The following is a 19,134-nucleotide window of genomic DNA, read 5'->3' as shown; positions in this document are numbered from 1 at the left end:
TAGGAAGAAGATGGTGACTTTCGAACATGAGGGAAATGATCCTTTTGTTTTCGTGGGTGTGGTATGTGGACCCCGCGTACCCGTGATATTATCGCTGAGAGCCAGGGACTTATTACAGGGAGGATGTATAGGTTTCCTGGGTAGGGTGGTGGATACTACCAGAGTGTTGCCATCAGGGCTGGAAGGGACCAGATTAGATCGTGAGTTCTTGGATGTGTTCCCTGAGGATTAACAAAGGCTGTCGCCACACAGGGAGATTCAGTTCATTATTAAGTTAGTGCCCGGGACAAAGCCGGTGTCGAGGGAACCATATAGAATGGCACCGGCAGAACTGAAGGAATTGAAGATACAGCTGCAGGAACTTCTGGATTTAGGGTTTATCAGGCCTAGTTACTAACCATGGGGTGCTCCAGATTTGTTTGTAAAGAAGAAGGACAAGACTCTGAGAATGTGTATAGATTACAAAGAATTGAACAAGTTGACCATCAAGAATAAGTACCCTCTACCAAGGATCAATGACTTGTTTGATCAGCTGCAAGGAAAGACGGTATTCTCGAAGATTGATCTTCGATCTGGTTATCACCTGCTGAGGATCAAGAATGAGGATATACCAAATACGGCCTTCCGAATGAGGTACATGAACTATGAGTTTCTGGTAATGTTGTTTGGTTTGACCAATGCCCTAGCAGCCTTCATGGACTTAATGATCAGAGTGTTCAAGGACTTCTTAGATCAGTTTGTGATTGTCTTCATTGACGACATTCTAGTGTACTCCAGTTCAGAGACAGAGCATGAGCTACATCTTCGATAGGTCTTCCAGAGGTTAAGAGAGAACCAGTTGTACGCCAAGTTTAAGAAGTGTGAGTTCTGGCTAGCAGAAGTGATATTCATTGGGCATATTGTTGGTGAAGATGGGATTAAGGTGGATCCATCTAAGGTGGAGGCAGTTAGAGATTTGCCGAGGCCAAGGAACGCCTCAAAAGTTCGAAGTTTCCTCAGGTTAGCAGGGTACTACAGACCATTTGTGGAAGGGTTCTCGAAGATTGCTGCGCCGATGACAGAATTGACACGGAAGAATTTGAAGTTTGTCTGGTCAGACAAGTGTGAGAACAATTTTCAAGAGTTGAAGCGGTGACTTATTACTGCACCTGTGCTGAGTCTTCCTTCAGACGAAGGAAAGTTTGTGGTTTATTCTGAGACCCCAAGTTTGGTTTAGGTTGTGTGTTGATGCAGAATGGGAAGGTTATAGTTTATGTGTCATGACAGCTGAAAGAGTATCAGCATCGGTATCCTACCCATGAGTTGGAGTTAGCAGTGGTGGTTTTCACACTGAAGGTTTGGCGACATTATCTGTATGGGGAGAAGTGAGAGATATACACCGATCATAAGAGTTTGAATTACTTCTTCACGCAGAAGGACCTGAACATGAGGCAGAGGGTGTTGGCTAGAGCTGGTAAAAGACTATGATTGTGACATTCTTTACCACCCAGGGAAAGGCAACGTAGTGGCGGATGCATGGAGCTGGAGAGGCCCGGGTCAGTTATTTAGTTCCACCTAAATATCGAGAGAGTTAGCTGATGAGATAGCCAGACCGAGGATAGAGTTGGTGGTGGGCCGATTGGCCAACATTACTCTGCATTCGACCCTACTAGAGCGAATTAAGGAAGGTCAGCTAGTGGATGCTTATATACAGGAGGTAAGAGAGAGTGTCTTAGCAGGAGAAGCTAAGGACTATTCTATTCTTGAGGTTGGTTTGCTACGGTATCAAGGTCGGATTTGTGTTCCGACTGATGTGGGGATCAGACGAGAGATGGGGATCAGACGAGAGATACTAGATGAATCACATACTCTGCCGTACACACTTCATCCAATTACCATGAAGATGTATCAGGATCTACAGACATTGTATTGGTTGGCAGGGATGAAGAAGGATGTGGTGGAGTACGTGGACAGATGTTTGACCTGTCAGCAGGTGAAAGTTGAGCATCAGTGACCAATAGGGTTGCTTCAATCTTTGGGTATTCCCAAGTGGAAAATGGAGGATATTACGATGGACTTTGTGGAGGTTTACCCAGGACAGTGGGGCTTCATCACTCGGTGTGGGTGATAGTGGACAGATACACCAAGTCAGCTCATTTTCTTCCAGTGAAGACGACTTATATGGTGGATCAGTATGCAGAGTTGTATATGAGGGAGATTGTACGTCTCCACGTGATTCCTATGTCTATAGTGTCAGACTGGGATCCTATCTTTACCTCAAAGTTTTGGTGTAGTTTGGAGAAGGCTATGGGAACTCAGTTGAAGTTCAGCACAACCTTTCATCCTCAGACTGATGGATAGTCTGAGAGGACGATTCGAGTGTTGGAGGATATGCTTAGGACATGCGTGATCGATTTTGTGGGATCTTGGAGTAAGTACCTCCCGTTGATTGAGTTTTTGTACAACAACTGTTATCAGTCAACGATTAGAGTGGCTCCATACGAGATGTTATATGGGAGGAGATGTAGATTGCCCATTCATTGGGATAAGATGGGTGAGAGGAAGTATTTAGGGCTGGACATGGTTTAGAAGACCAATGAAGCTATTGAGAAGATCCAAGGTAGAATGCTTGCTTTGGGGACCACGTGTTTCTGTGAGTTTCACCACTGCGAGGGGTGAGGAGGTTTAGGGCAAGTTGAGCCCTAGAATTATTGGACCTTTTGAGATCCTGGAGAGGATCGAATAGGTGGCTTATAGGTTAGCCTTGCCACCATCGTTATCGGGAGTTCATGACATATTCCATATTTCCATGCTCCGGAAGTACGTCTCAGATACAACACATGTGTTGAAGTATGAAGACTTGGAATTGCAGACAGATTTGTCCTATGAGGAGCGACCGGTTCAGATTTTAGATCGGAAGGAGAAGGTTCTGCGGAACAAGACAATTCCTCTGGTTAAAGTGTTATGGAGGAATAGAAGGGTCGCGGAGGTGACCAAGGAGCTTGATTTAGCAATGCGGGATCAGTATCTCGAGTTATTCAGGTAAATTTTGAGGACGAAATTCTCAGTAGGAGGGGATAGTTGTAACGACCCAAAATTTACTATTAAGGCTTAAGGGCCTTGATAATTGTGACGGGAGGGAATAATTGGTTTATATGTGATTTAAATTATTTAATGCCTAATTATGTGATAAGCATGCTTATATGATTATATGGATATGTGAAATGCATGTTTATGAGTATTAATAAGCATGTGGGCCCTGTTTAGCTTATAAGGGAATATTTGTAAATTTGGCCCGTTTTGAGCATAAATGTGATTATTTGTGGTAAATTGTTAGGACCACATTATTATGTGGATGTATTTGCAGCATATGGCTCGAGGTGATCCTAGTGAGCAGTTTAGCGAAATAGTCACGGCGGGGATTTATACCCGGCTTGGGGGAAGCCTGGGGTATTTTTGGGAATTTGGGAAATATATTGTAGATTTTTAGACATTGGGGAAAATAATTGGTGATTAATGAGATGATGAGATTTAAGTGGTAAACGTTAGGGACAATCGAGGAATTAGCGAGAATTGGGAGCAAATGACCAAAATGCCCTTAGAATGATTAAAAGACTTGGATTTAATTGGGAGGGCAAAAGGGTCTTTTGGGTTATTAAGGATATACTTGATTTGTCTAATGTTTTTTTAGAGCATAAGGGGGAAAGTGGTAGAAACTAAAGGAAAGAAAAAGAAAAAAAGAAAGAAAGAAGAAAAACAGAGCTCTCTCCCACTTCCTTACGATTTCTTCTCCTCTCACTCTTCCTTGAGGATTTTGAAGCATTGAACTCAAAGGGAGTCTAGGCTTGGTTTGGGGTGTTGATCCTTGGAGTAGCTAAGGGATTCAATTGGAGTTATTTTTCCAATTAAGGTAAGGTTTGTGGTTTTTTTGAGTTTAATGAATTTTGTTAAGATTGATCTCTGAATTTGAATATTGGATGAGAATTTAAGGACTTGAGCTTGGGGATTTGAGGAATTAAATTTTGGAAGGTCATTGAAGGCAACCTAGGGTCGAATCCACTCAGCTAAGGTACCAAGTTCTAATCTTGATCATCTGGGTTTTCTGGTTTTCAGATGAAGTTCTTGAGCTTCAAGCTCAATTCTGGTTTTCTGTGTTAGATGATGCTATTAGCTAAGTTTTGAAGTTGCTAGGTTATGTTGTATGAGATATAGTGGATTGTACACTCAATTTGGAGTTTAGTTGAGGTTTGGAGTGGGTTTATGGAGATTTGGCTCGGGAAAGTTCGAAGGAAAAACCCAGATTTCTGCATGTGTTGGTTGTAGCGATGTAGTGCTAGGTTGGGAGCACTACAGCGCTAGGACACGCTTTCTGGGGGGGCTTGAGTCTGTGACTCTAGCGCTGTAGTGCCCACCTTGTGGTGCTGTAGCGCTAACCAACCTCCAGAATTTGGTTTTTGGGTATTTTTCTTAGATTTTTCGCTTGGGGGCTCGGTTGACGGGTTCCCCACCTCGTTGGGTGGAACTTGCAATCCCGAGAGTGCGATTTTGGTCCTAGGATTGTTCTTTGGAATTCAAACTTATTGAGGTACTATTTAATGGAATGTGATTAGGTGTACACTAGGGCTCAGAACGGGATCGTGCTCGATGGTCATCTCAATTAGCTAAGTACTCGGAATCAAAGGCAAGAAAACTGCACCGAGTTATGTGGTTATGTTGGGACTAAGAGTTCCCTATACTTGTATGTAATGTTGTATGATGGTATTATGCCTTGTGAACATGAAATAAATGGCCTAAGAGTGCCAGAATTAATATTGGCGCACAAGGACGCGGCTCGGCCATTGGTAGCTGAGGTTAAGTATATAATCACTGAGCTCGGCCTAAGCGAACCAGAGTTAGTAGGATAAACAGAGGGTGCGTCCTAAGTACGTCAACCCTGGATATTGTGTGATATGTTTATTGTTATTAATCTGATGATTATGGCATGTTTATTACCTGGATGATTGATTATTGGTTTGCAGATTGATATCATTGATTATGTGAACAATGTGGTCTGATGAGTATCTGATTGATGATTTGTGAATTATGTGACTATTGATTATTGGTTATGCTCTGTAATATGGTTTTCTTGTTGGGCCTTGGCTCATGGGTGCTACGTGGTGCAGGTAAAGGCAAGAGCGAGGTGGACCAGTCCTGAGTTGGAGAGCTCTAGGGCAGAATGTACATAGTCAGCTGATCGGCCGCCACGGTCGAGGAATGGTACAGGGATAGGAGAACCTAAAGTGCCTATTTTTCCATTAGAGTGGCTTGTGGTTGTACATAAACTTTGAAACTTTTGTAAACTGTCCTTTAAAACCTGTTTTGGGATCCCATGTATTAAACGTTTATTTTAATGAGAAATTTCCAATTTATGACAAAATTCTTTTATCCCCAACCTAATTACGACTTTAGGGTCACGTTTTCAACTATATGACTTGATTAGCAAGTTTTGCACTTTTATAATCTTATAGTGTAATGACCTTGGTTATCTAGGGTGTTACATAATGTGTCTCCTCCATAATTACGGAAACTGATTCTGATTTCAATATTTGAAGATTTCTATTTTGTTTAAAATCAGTTTTATCCTTTTGGATTTTAGGTCACTACCTAAATACACAAATAGATAATCGCCATTATATTCAAGATACTAAAAAAATTAAGTCCTTATAATTATTCAATGACTCAATACATCATTGGATTGACAACTGCTGACTATTCCCACCATTTAACAAATGTTAATTCGAAGACATAACATTAGATACATTAAACAGTTCATCACTGAGTTGTATGAATATTATCCCATGTCCTTCTTTTCTAGTAAAAGAATAAATGGACATTATTATTTAGATAATACATCCTTCTGACCTGAAAGGCAAAAAAGCCTTTCTTGGATTTTTGTAAACTAAAGTATTTAAGCCTTTTCATTCTATATAGATTTAAATGTATAGAACATTCTTGGCTTTTCTAAATCTAATATTTAGAAATGTTCAACTAACAATTTCTTTTCTATTGATAATTTCTCTACATCATTCACAATGATCAAAACATTATCAATATTAAGAAAAATCACAACAAAATCTTTCTGGTCGAGATCTTCAAACAGTTTTGTCATGTCAGCCATCCAGTAAAGACTACTTAGACATCCATTTAAATTATTCTCATATTCCATGCATAAAGCAATGGATAAGAGTATGTAAATAGATTTAAGCTTGGTTACAGTAGAAGGTATTTATTCGAGTAATATATTCTTCTTTCTGTTTATAGCCTTAGGCTATTAACCTTACTTTGAAAAGTCTGTACTTTCCTCGGTTCGCCTCTTTATCTTGAATATCCTATTCAAACTGAAGTTTAATGAACTTTAGTTTGATGTTCAAGAATCCAGATGTCATAGAATTCCAAATTCTATTTATAGATTCATGGTGTTTCAACCATTATTTTATGTAAAAAAAACTTTTCATTACATACTAGTATGTGAATGAAATATAGTTAGAATGTGTTACACACAACCAACCAAACTTTATATTTGTAATGGAGTAGTTACTAACTAACGCTCCCACTACAATAATGCTTATTCTTTGGTTTTATCATTGTTAATTATCAGTAACTTGCTTACTTGACTTATAGTCATTATAGCTAGTACAATTTAACTAGAAAGATATAGTTATTATAATAATCATGCTTCATTAAAGTAGCATTTAAGATATACAAACACTTTTGTAATCTTTTATGATTATTAAATTGTTTCACTAAATGACTTCATGCAAAATTTTTAATTTACTCAGATAACACTTGTGAATCACAACTTTTAAGTCTTTGATGTTGTACAATCAAACATGTACAGAGTATAACAAGTGTTAAAATTATAGAAATAAAAAAAGAAGATAATGATCGCTCATTATCTATTCAATCTTATTTAATATGATTATATTCCATTTCTAAAATACTAATTTTGCTTAGCATTCTAGTTGTATGTGAGTTGAGTTTGAATTCCAAGTTCACGTTCAATTGACTTGAATTCCAAATTCGAGTTTAGACTTCCTTTTGACCATATGAAACAAGTCTTTAAGTGACTTTACTTTGATTGTCGCATTGAAAGTTTCTATAAATTTTCTTTGTATTCAATCAAAAATAAACATATCTTAAATTAGTGTCAATCAATATTGACTTACTATTTATTATCTCTTTTAGCTTTGAGCATTAAAAGGTTCAACATACATCTCTATGTATTAGCTAAATGATTATGTGATTTTTGAGCCTTTATTAGAGAAAGGTATTTTGGTTAACTTTAATTAATAGACTATATAAACAGGGAGAGAACCAATGAATGGTTCCAATAAACGACTTCATTTTATTTGTTCTTATTTATTAAATCTATGATTTGCACAATAATTAATAATTCATAATTATCATTTATACTCATTGATGAAATAGGTGTAACAAATATGTTTAAAAAATAACAAATGAATTTATTATTCAAAAGAAAAATCAAATTTGTTTGCTTATCAAATAACGAAATCTAAAATATAGTTTCTAGATAGAATTCTTAACTAATTTAAAGAAAGAACTTATTAGTTTCTTTCATAATAAAAATCAACTATTTCAAAATGACAAAAATTTAAATTATCTTTAAAATAAAAATATATAAATTTCTAAACTAATATTTTCTTTATTCAATCGTCTTCATCATTGCTTTGATTTCAATGCAATTATCATTTTTCTCAAAAGATTTATGCATCCTTGAAGACAAGAACAAATGAAAAATAATACTAGTGGCATAATTTTGAATTATCCATTCAAAATATTAAAGAAGAGCTTTTGAGTAAATCGAAGTTACCCCGTATTTTAAAAATTGAGCATGTGCCATAGCATCACTCTTTATCAAGCCCCACATCTTGTATGCAGTTTCAATAACCATATATCTTTCTTTACTGTCGCCATCCATGGTCAGTAACTTGCATTGACGTGCCAGGTGATTCAATCTCATCCATTCACCATATTTTTCATGTTCATCAAAGCTAGATGAAAGGCTTGGAACCTTTGGAGATAGATCATAGATCGCTCCGTACAAGTTTTGTGTTCCAAAGACAATGTGAATCCATTCATACCATCTTCTTATGCGATTAAGAGTAAATAGAATCCTTTCAAAGTTTTTCAATGAGGTGTGTTTGAATTCCCAAGTTTTCAAGTGCTTGATCAGGATTAAGATAATTAACCATTGTTGTTGGAAATAAATAAATAAAATATAATGAATTAAAAACTATAATAAATACTAGATATTATTTGGAAAAGTAAATGTAATGCATGAATGCAACATATAAAAACACATAAAAATTATATACTAATCCACGATAAATTAATTTGAAAATTAATGGACCAGCCTTGGGGTAGGTCAGTCTAACTCCAAATTAATTTTGAGACAAATCTCAATTTCATAAGTGAAAACTTAAAAACGCATTTTCTCTTTTTACTTATGAACTACCGCTAGTTTGGTAAAGATTCACTAGTCGTGCTTGAAAGCCTAGATACACCTTCGGAGTGTAACCCATTATTTTCAATTAATGACTTAACTCAAGAATGTGTCTTATGGTCAGTCTAACTTGAAATACATCACTAATTATATTCTCATAAGATAAGTCAACCTTGAGATAAAATAAACATATTCAGAAGCATTTCCTTAGGGAGGCCGCAAACGGAGACGACACGAGGCCCTTCCTATGCCTCTCGGTGTTCAACCAATTATGGAGACCATAGAACTTATTATCATAACTCCCTCTCCCACTCGCTAGTTTGAAAAAGTGTGTTTTTCACAAAATCAATATTTTTAAATTTATTTGTAAAAATAAATTTAATTATTTTTACCAAATGATATTCTAACAATTACTAATCCAATTAAGCAAAAAATAAAAAATGGTGTCGTTAATTCTAATTCTAACTTTTATTTAATTCAGAGAATATCATTTCTATTTTAATAAAAAAAAATTCATTAAAATAACAAATTAAACAACTTTAATTTTGAGTTACCATCTTAACTAATTAAGACTTAGTATATTATTATATGAATTATCATATATAAACATATAATAAAATATAGGATATTCCTAATAGCATGTTTCTACACGAATGTAATGCATGCTAATTGCATACTATGTAGGTATATGAATGGCATGAAAAAATATTAAACACTTTAACCACATTCAAACATTTATAATAAATAAATAAAAGCGGGTTGGTAACTTTTTGGTATTTCTAGAAAAATTACAACACTTGCAAAAAAATACATGAAAATGTAACCTAGACTATCTACACCTTAAGATGTGTGTGGGCACATAGAGACCATGGATTTGTAATTTAGAAATCACAAGTATATCTCAACACATGAGAACTTGGATTATGACTTGAGAAGGGTTAGAATAAAAGAAGAAGATGATAACAATTTCTTGTCTCACAAATTCTGAAACTTTTTCTAAATTTCCACTCTTTTTTTTCTTCTAGTTTTTGTATAATATATATATTATATAGACATATTATATATATATATATTACCTTATTATTCTTAATAATGATAGTAATATATTAATAATATCATAATGATAATAGGAATTGATATAGGTAAATATCTAACTTACAAAATTTGAAAATTTCTATTTTCAAATTATTAATTAAATAAATAAAAACAATATTGTTACTTTATCAATACACTGACACATGAATGGCACAGTCCATGGACTGTGTCATGCGTGTATAACAGTGTTGTACCCTAATTTTAGCCCGAGTTCATTCACTCAACTTAGGTATAGCTGGGAAAAAAATATACGGAGAGATAACCAAGGGAATGATATCTGCTTATTATCCACGTGGACAACTCAAGTTTCACGTGGTCATACGTGGTGTTTGGTGTCCTGGGTTTAACTCAAACTAAGGATGCAATGGCTATGAAGCACGAGCTCAGAATGTTAAAGTAGTTGTCGAAGCACGAGCTTGGAGGAGATATCCAGCTCATGGTAATTCTAGTATATTTCCTACTCAAGGATCCCCGGGGACTCGGGATCCCTTTATACGTTTATTTATGACCACATTTTCATATTTAATATCCCAAATATTAGGAGTACATTTACTTTGTGATCAAATCATATCCCAATATAAATGGGAATTATTTGTATTAAATGTAATAATTATGTAAATGTGTGATTGACTCACACGGTTACCCTAACCTGGCCATGAAATTCCCTTATAAATACTGGGAATATTGGACAGGAAAAGAGGGGATTATTCTATATTACCAAAACTCTGCCAAAATAGAGAGAGAAACAACAACAATATTGACTCATGGACTAGGTGGATTTTAACCACTAAACCGCGTAAAATTTGTGTTCTTGAGTGAATTCATTTTATTTTTCATTATGGTTTATTAAGCACTAATCTGCCCTATAATTTCTTAATACACTGTTGGCGAAAAAATGCATCAACAGTTTGGTGTTTCATTGAGAGCAAAATATTCATCAAAATCCCAGTTGATTCTCATCATGGTGCTCACTCGCTCAATGCACGATAATGAGATAGAACAGTCTGGTGGGCAGGAGGCCCATCATACCACAGTTTCGAACGAGCGTGGCCCTGAAATCCAGCAATGTCCGAGAAAGCAACTGGCGGGTCATGGCGACACTGGGAGTTCAGCGTCATTGCCACTGAATTAAAACCCAGACTACCTAACTGCAGTCGAATTGGAAAACATGCAATTGAGAAGCCATCTCGCTGAGGCAAACAGGCAGATTGAGGAGGTTTTGGCTCGGTTACCCCTCTTACAACCGACGTTAATGTCAGAAAGAGGTAAAATGGGTCTCACAAGTCCCACAGGAATAATCGATCCAAACCGAGTCGATCAGTCAGAACTGCCACCCCAAGTTCTATACCCGTAGGGCGAGATCGCCAGAATGCTCAACCTAGTGGCCATCATAGGGGTCATCGGCACGTCAATCGATCTGTTAGAACCGCAACCCCAAGTTCAGTGCCTCCTTCATAGGCCATAGGAATTCCCATGGAAATCCATGAGGAGGGTCTGGGACAGGCTCACAGAGACAAAATGTTCTAGGAAACCCTCCTACATCGCGATCAGATCTTCAAGCGCAGAGAGCTAGAGACAGTGGGGTAGAACAGAGGTGGGCTAATCTAGTTCGCCCTGATGGAACAAGGATTGCCTCACCAATAAGGCATCCTCCATCACTATTAGAAATCCAACACAACCTCATCCTATGCGGGACATTCCAACTTATGGAGACAGTAGGAGAAACCCTCCTCCATCTGACCTACGCCCCACGGACACGTGTTGAAAATCCAGATACCCGGCCCCAACCGCGAGCTGTACCCTTCGCAAATGGAAGTTACTGGACTGAAAGTCATCGTAGTTGTAGGTCTGAGGGAGATCTATGAAATCAATGGAGTTCAGCACAAAGCCCTTGACACGATTCACAACCCGATTTGCGTGATCGTCTGAATTCACAGAGAATGAATCCAGCTTGGTATGAAGATTTTAGTTATACTCGAGAAGAGGGAGGTCCATCCATAGTACGTGATAATAACCCATCAAATGCATATGATAGGATGGGAGCTGTTGAATAGCCCCCAAGTAACCTAAGAACTAGAGACCAAACCCTCGAGAGGCTAGCTCTGATGGAAGAGAAAATCAAGAGGCTTTTATCTGGAAAGGACATAGACGATTGTGACTCAGAGGATGAGCTTGAGCCTTTCGCTCCAAATATTGCGGTAGCCACATATCCGATAGGCTTCAGAATGCCACACTTGTCATAATTTGATGGAGATGGAGATCTGTCAGACCACCTTGGAATGTTTAACACCGTGATGATGGCCCACAATGTCGGACTCGATCTAAGGTGTATTTTATTCCCTACAACTTTGGTCGGGCCAGCCAGGCAATGGTTTAAGCAATACAAGAGACATTCCATAAGCTCGTGGATTGAGTTCAAAAAAGCATTCTTAACTTCACAAGCAGCTTGAGTTGAGGCTGATTCATTGGCCAATGTAAAGTAGCAACTTGGCAAAACATTGAAGGCATATCTGAGTAGATTTTCCAATGTCACTGCATGAGCTAGAGATGCTGATGATAGCTCCAACCTCATGGCAATGAGGATGGGAATCCTCGTCGGGGGCGATTTGTGGCAGGAACTCCAAAAGAAAGGAGTTAAGAGTGTGGATGAATTCTTGGGCTGAGCTCAAGAATGGATTTACCTAGAGGAGGCGCAAGCTTCTGTCATAGGAACCAGCCAGCTCCCTGTCTAACTCGTTGGAGCAGTAACGGACGTTGCAGCTACAGCTCAAACCGTTACCCAAAATAACCAAGGGGGGAATAACAGAAGGAAGGAAATGGTGAGGGAGACCAGAGGGGAACGAAGAAAAATAAGTCTGGGGAGAAATTCAAACCTATTTATGCTACTTATACTGACCTAACGGACACTAGGGAGCACATCTTCCTGGCAAATTCTGCTCGCCTTCCACGGAAGAAGCCAGAACCGTTGAAGAACTAGAGGGCGAAGAGAGATTCTTCGAAGTTCTGCCGATTCCATAGAGATATTGGTCATAACACTAATGACTGTCGACATCTGAAGGATGAGATAGAAACTCTCATTAAAGTGGGACCTTTGGCGCAGTACGCCTGAAATCGGGTGGTCCCTAATCAGCCTGCTGGACCAAACCCTCAGTCACTCCCCGAAGCTCCAATAAGTCAAACCAGAGCTCAAGCAAGTCAGGTCGACCCTCCTCCAATAGTAGGGGGAGATATAACCACCATATCTTGAGGACCTCATTTGGCAGGCACGAGCAGCGGGGCCTAGAAGAGGTACATCAATGAGCTAAAGTCCCATAACGGAGTAGAGTTCGTCCCAGAATAGCGGTTGTCGAAACAACAGCAATTGGAAAAGCAACCCATCATTTTCTCGGAAGAGGATGCTAGCCACGTCCAATTCCCACATAACGATCCATTGGTCATAACCATTCTGCTCGCCAACCAGAGGGTCCGGAGGACACTAGTAGATAACGGAAGTTCTGTGAATCTACTTTTTAGGTCCACCTTTGAAAAAATGGGGTTGTCTGTAATTGACTTGAAGGCGACCTCTATGACTCTGTACGAGTTTTCTGGTGAAGGGTCAGCAGCCATTGGGACGATCGGATTAGTGGTAACATTAGGAGAGGACTCACGAATTGTTTCTAAGTTACTTGAATTCATGGTAATCGACTGTCTAGCTGCATACAATGCGATTTTGGGTTGACCTGCGCTAATGGAATTTGAACACATAACCTCTATCCTCCACCTAGCAAAAAAAAGTCCCCTCAGCTGCAGAAATATGCACCATCAGAGGTGATCAGCTCGCTGCCAGAGGATGCTATAGCATTTCAATGAAGGGAAAATCACAACCCGGGCAGCAAGCTATGGTCATAAATGACCAAGGTGAGGAGTCCCAGGAAGTAGAAGTTACTTGCGGGATGGAAGAACCTCAACAAGAAGAGGACAGTAACTTCGCCCAATGCGATGACATTGACCCACGGATAATCGAAGACAGGTCAAAACTCCAAGCTATAGAGGAACTCGAGGAAGTAAACATTGACCCAAAAGAAGCTTCAAGAGTTGTAAAGGTTGGGAAGAATCTGGATGATAAAAGGAAGAAGGAGCTGGTCAATTTCTTACAAGAGAATCTGGACGTTTTCGCCTGGTCACATGAAGATATGGTGGGAATAAGCCCAAGTGTAACCATGCACACTTTAAATTTGGACAAGAACGTGCCTGCAAAATCCCACAAATGGAGATGCATGGGAACAGTCCGAGTTGAAGCTCTTGAGGAAGAAGTAGCTTGACTATTAAAGTGCGGGTTTGTCCATGAAGAAAAATACCTGATCTGGGTCGCCAATCCCGTGCTGGTCCAAAAGCCAAATGGGAAATGGAGGACATGCATCGACTTCTCCAATTTGAACAAAGCTTTTCCTAATTTTGTTTCCCACTACCGAGGATTGATCAGTTGGTAGATGCCACGGTAGGTCACGAGCTCATGTCCTTCATGGATGCGTATTCTGGACATAACCAGATCGTGATGAATCCTACGGACCAGGGACACACTAGCTTCATGACCCCAAATAACGTATAATTTTATAAAGTTATGCCCTTCGGGCTAAAGAATGCCAGAGCTACATATCAACGCTTGGTCAACAAGATGTTCGCTAATCAGATTGAGAGAAGTATGGAAGTGCATGTCGATGATATGCTTGTTAAATCAAAGACATCCGATAACCATGTGTCCAATCTAGAAGAATGTTTTGGGATATTGAGGAGGTATGGCATGAAGCTGAATCCTCATAAGTGCAATTTCTAAGTGGCATCTAGAAAATTTCTGGGATTCATAGTCTACACAAGGGGGATAGAGGCGAATTATGATAAAATCATATCATTGTTAGAAATTCTCTCGTCAAGGTCATGTAAAGAAGTTCAAATCCTAACTGGAAAGGTGGCAGCTTTGAATCGTTTCATTTCAAAATCAACTGACAAGTACCTGCCATTCTACAACTTGCTCAGGGAAACAAAAAACTTGAATGGACTGAGGAGTGCGAACATGCATTCCTCGACCTAAAAATGCACTTGGCCGAGCCCCCAGTGTTATCTACGTGTATGTCTGGAGAACCTCTATTCCTTTATTTGGTGTGTGACAAAAAATGCAGTTAGTGTCGTGTTAGTTCGAGAAGAAGATCGTGTTAAAAAACAAGTATATTATATAAGCAACAGACTTCTCGGAGCTGAGTCATGATACCCACTGATAGAGAAGCTGGCATTCTATCTGACATTGGCTTCTAGAAAGCTTTGGCCTTATTTCCAGTCCCATTCAATCAACGTCATGACCGACCAACCTTTAAGGAAGGTATTGCAAAAACTAAAACATGAGGACGTCTTTTAAAATGGGCTATCGAGTGTAGCTAGTTTGAGATATTGTACACGTCACGACCCTCAATCAAAAGTCAGGCCCTTGCTGATTTTATGGCTAAATGCACCAGATTTCAAGAGGAGCTCTTGAAGGAACCGGTGTAGGAGTTATGGAAAATCTTCATGGAAGGATTATCAAATGAGAACGGATTGGGAGCTGGGATCATCTTAATCTCCCCAGAAGGGCATCAATTTCATACATCTCCGAGATTCGGATTCGAGGCGTCCAACAACAAAGCTGAATATGAGGCCTTATTAGCTGGGCTGAGAGTGGCAAGGGAGCTCAAGGCGAAGGTCGTCCAATGCTATAGTGATTTTCGGCTTGTGGTTAATCAGGTGTTGGGAGAATATCAAGCTCGAGGTACCAAGATGGAAACCTACCCTGCTAAGATGAAGGGAGAACTGTCTGAATTTTAATACAGTGTTGTTGAACAGATACCTCGCAAGCATAACTCTAATGCTGATGCTTTGGCGCGGCTTGCCACCACCAAAGAAGTTGAGACATTGAATGTGGTGTCAGTGGAGTTCTTGGAAAGTCCAAGTGTGACTGAAGAAATGATAGAGGTCGAAATGATCGACACAAGACTGACCTGGTTGACTCCCATAATGGAATACCTCACAACAGGAAGGCTACCTGACGATAGAAAGGACGAAAGAAAAATACTTTATTACGCTTTGCGGTATGTAATAGTGAATGGACCCTTGTACCAACGTGGTTATTCATTGCCTCTCCTACGATGTGTTCTGTCCGAGGTAGATAAAACCATTTTACAAGAAGTGCACGAAGTCTTTTGTGGTGATCATGCTGTGGGGGGGGGGGGGGGGGGGGCAAAACCTAGCACTGAAAATACTGAGGCAGGGCAATTTTGGCCCACTTTAACAAAAGACTCAATCTCGTATGTTCAGAAGTCTGACAAATGCCAACGTTTCACCATAGTTTCCTGAGCTACTTTAATCGAGCTAACAATGATCTCATCCCTATAGCCATTTGTGGTATGGGGAATCGACCTAATACGGTCCCTACCTATGGGAAATGGAGGAGTTCGTTACGCAGTGGTGGCGATCGACTATTTCACGAAGTGGGTAGAAGTCAAACCTCTAGCAACCACCACTTCAAAAAGAATCCTAGACTTTGTGGTGAAGAGTATTATATGTCAATTTGGGCTCCCTAAAAAGATCAAGCCAGACAATGGGACACAGTTCGACAGTGATCTCTTCACTGACTTCTGTGAAAAATACGGCATTACTAAGAGTTTCTCCTCAGTAGCATATCCGCAGGCCAACGGGAAGGTCGAGGTTGTGAATAAAACCCTAAAGGCGAGCTTGAAGAAGAGGTTAGATAAATCCAAAGGATTATGGCCCGAACAGCTCCCGCAAGTACTTTGGTTGTATTAGTTTATGTTCTAATGTTTGTAAAAGCAACCAAGAAATTTTCTACATTCTGGTTACTTGGGGGGCATATAACCCGAGGATGGAAAAATTAAGCCTGCTTGATAAGATTAACAAACTTAGAGCTTGGAAAAATTGATTATTCAACAGCTTTTTAAGAGCTCGAGTTTTCAATAAACCTAGCGCGAACTAAGTTTAAATCATTTAAAACCCTGGATGTAACCAGGTCCAAAACATAGAAGCTTCGAAAAATTGATTATTGAACGGATTTTTAAGAGCTTGAGTTTCCAATAAATGTAGCACAAACTAAGTTTAAATCATTTAAAACCCTAGACGTAACTAGGTCAAAAACTTGGAAAGTTGGGAACTAGGTTTAATATCAAGGGCTTGTTAAAGCTCGAGTTATCAATAAACCTAGCATGAACAAATTTTAAATTATTAAAAACCCCAGATATAACCGGGTTGTAACGACCCAAAATCGCTAATAAGGCTTAAGGGCCTTGATTAGTGTGCCTGGAGGGCATAATGGAATTTATGTGTGATTTTATGAGTTTAATGCATGGTTATGATTTAAAGCATGTTATATGACTAATTGAACATTGAGATGCATGACTACGTGGTTAGTATGCATGTTAGGTGAAATAATTATGCATGTGGACCCCGTTTGCATGATAGGGGTAAATTGGTAATTTTAGCCCGCTGAGGGCATATATGTGATAATTGTAATCCGTGATTTGTACCACGCGAGTGTGGTGTTATTGTTGTGATGCACGTGCCGAGACGGTCCTAGAGAGCTAGTTAACTTAAGAGTCACAACGGGATTTCTATACCCGGCTCGGGAGGAGCCTAGGGGTACTTTGGGAATTTTATGGTTAAGATTGAGATTTAGCGGGTAATGGTTATTGGTGATTGAGTAACCTGGGTAACCATTAGTTACTGCTGTGAGTAACAAGTTCTAGATAGAAAATGGTAGAAATGAAATAGAAGTAAAAGGACTTAAGTGCCCTTGAGGTTTAGTTGGGAAAGGATAGGCAAGGAGGGGTAAAATGGTCATTTGGCTGGGAATTTGATATATGGCAGCTGGGTTATATGGGGTACACGGTTTGGGGCTTATTCATTTTGGTGGTTTTGTTTAAAATTAAGAAAGGAAAAGCTAGAAGGAGACCTAGGGCAAGAAGAAGGAGAAGAAGAAGAAGAGGAGTGATGGAGCTGAAATTTGAAGACTTAGGAGATGGATCAAGGAAGCATAGGGTTGGATTCTTCATTCAAGGTATGGATTCTAAGTAATTTAAGGCTTGTTTCTGTTATGGGTTAAGGAATTTGAGCATGGTTTAAGTTTGAACTTTGAGTTTTTATTTTTCTGAAATTGAAATCAAGGATGTGGATTTTGGGGATTTGATTGTGTGTTTGGATTTCTTTGATGATGTTTATGGGTTGATGTATGGTCTATTTGAAGTTTGGAATTGGTTTTGGGGTTTGGGTATTGGTTTGGTATGATTTGGGAAGGTTTTAGCTCGGAGAAAATGCAGAGGAAAAACCCAGAATTTTGGGTCTGCGAAGGCGTGCCGCGGCGTGGAGCCCCTGTCTTGCTGGGTGCCGCGGCACAATAAAGTTGTGCCGCGGCACAAGGCCAATTTCAGGATGTCATTTTTGGCAATTTTAGGCCTTTGCTCCGGGGGTTCGGGGGATGTCTCCGGGGTATTGTTTTAGGGATTTGGGAGTCCCGAGAGTGTGGGATTGGTCCCGGGAAGCAGTTTTTGATTTGATTAGTATTGAGGGATGTTTCTTGTGTGTTGTGACTAGGTTGTTGGTGAGGTTCGTGCTAGAGGACCGTGCTCGCGGCTTTAGTGCATCAGGAGGCTCGGAATACAGGTAAGAAAACTATAACACCCGTAGGATGGGGCGTGGGCCCATAGTGTGATTGCGGGGCACGGCCCTATATTGCATGTTGCATGATGAGATGATTGCCGGGCATGGCCCTATATTGCATCACATGTTAGGGTGCAGATTTAAATAAATTGGCATATGTTTGAATGTTGCTTGATTTATGCTATATATGTTTGTAATGAAATGAACGGCAAGGGCCGAGTGCGGCGTAGGCCGGGTACGGCAGCGGAGCCGGAAGTAACACTTAGCACATGGGATGCTTATAGTCAGGGCAGGGCCCGGGGGATACATGTGGTAAGGCTTCTGGGGCGGCATGGCCGTGTTTGCTTAGTCTAATGGTTGACTTATATATATGTGGATTATCTGTTATGATAAATTGTATAAATGCATATGTTATGTTCTGCATGAGTTTTCTTGCTGGGCTTCGGCTCACGGGTGCTCTGTGTTGCAGGTAAGGGCAATGACTGAGTCAACCAACCATGAGTACGGAGAGCGTGAAGCGACGCGTACATGTTTGGCCTGCCCGACTGCTTTGGTTGGGGGTTTATTTGAAAATGGCTGTAATAATCTATGATTTTAGAACTGATCAACTGTAAACTTTTCTCAAGATGTAAATAGCTTTCAAACTTTATTTTGGGATCCCAAATGTTTATTACTTGAAGTATTTATTGAAACAACGCATTTTTAAAGATTACAGCCTTAACTTTTAATTAGTCACACTTTCGTTTCAAAACCTCGGTTAGCGAGTTAATTGCACTGTTTTGTCTTAAAACTCACTTAGTAACGGCTCTAAGGAAGTAGGGCGTTACATGGGTTCATGGCCTGATTCTTAACAGGTATGATACACATCAACACACAAAACTTGG

The sequence above is a fragment of the Humulus lupulus genome, chromosome X, assembly GCF_963169125.1.
Source record: "Humulus lupulus chromosome X, drHumLupu1.1, whole genome shotgun sequence".
NCBI lineage: Eukaryota > Viridiplantae > Streptophyta > Magnoliopsida > Rosales > Cannabaceae > Humulus > Humulus lupulus.
Note: the sequence above shows the minus strand (reverse complement) of the source record.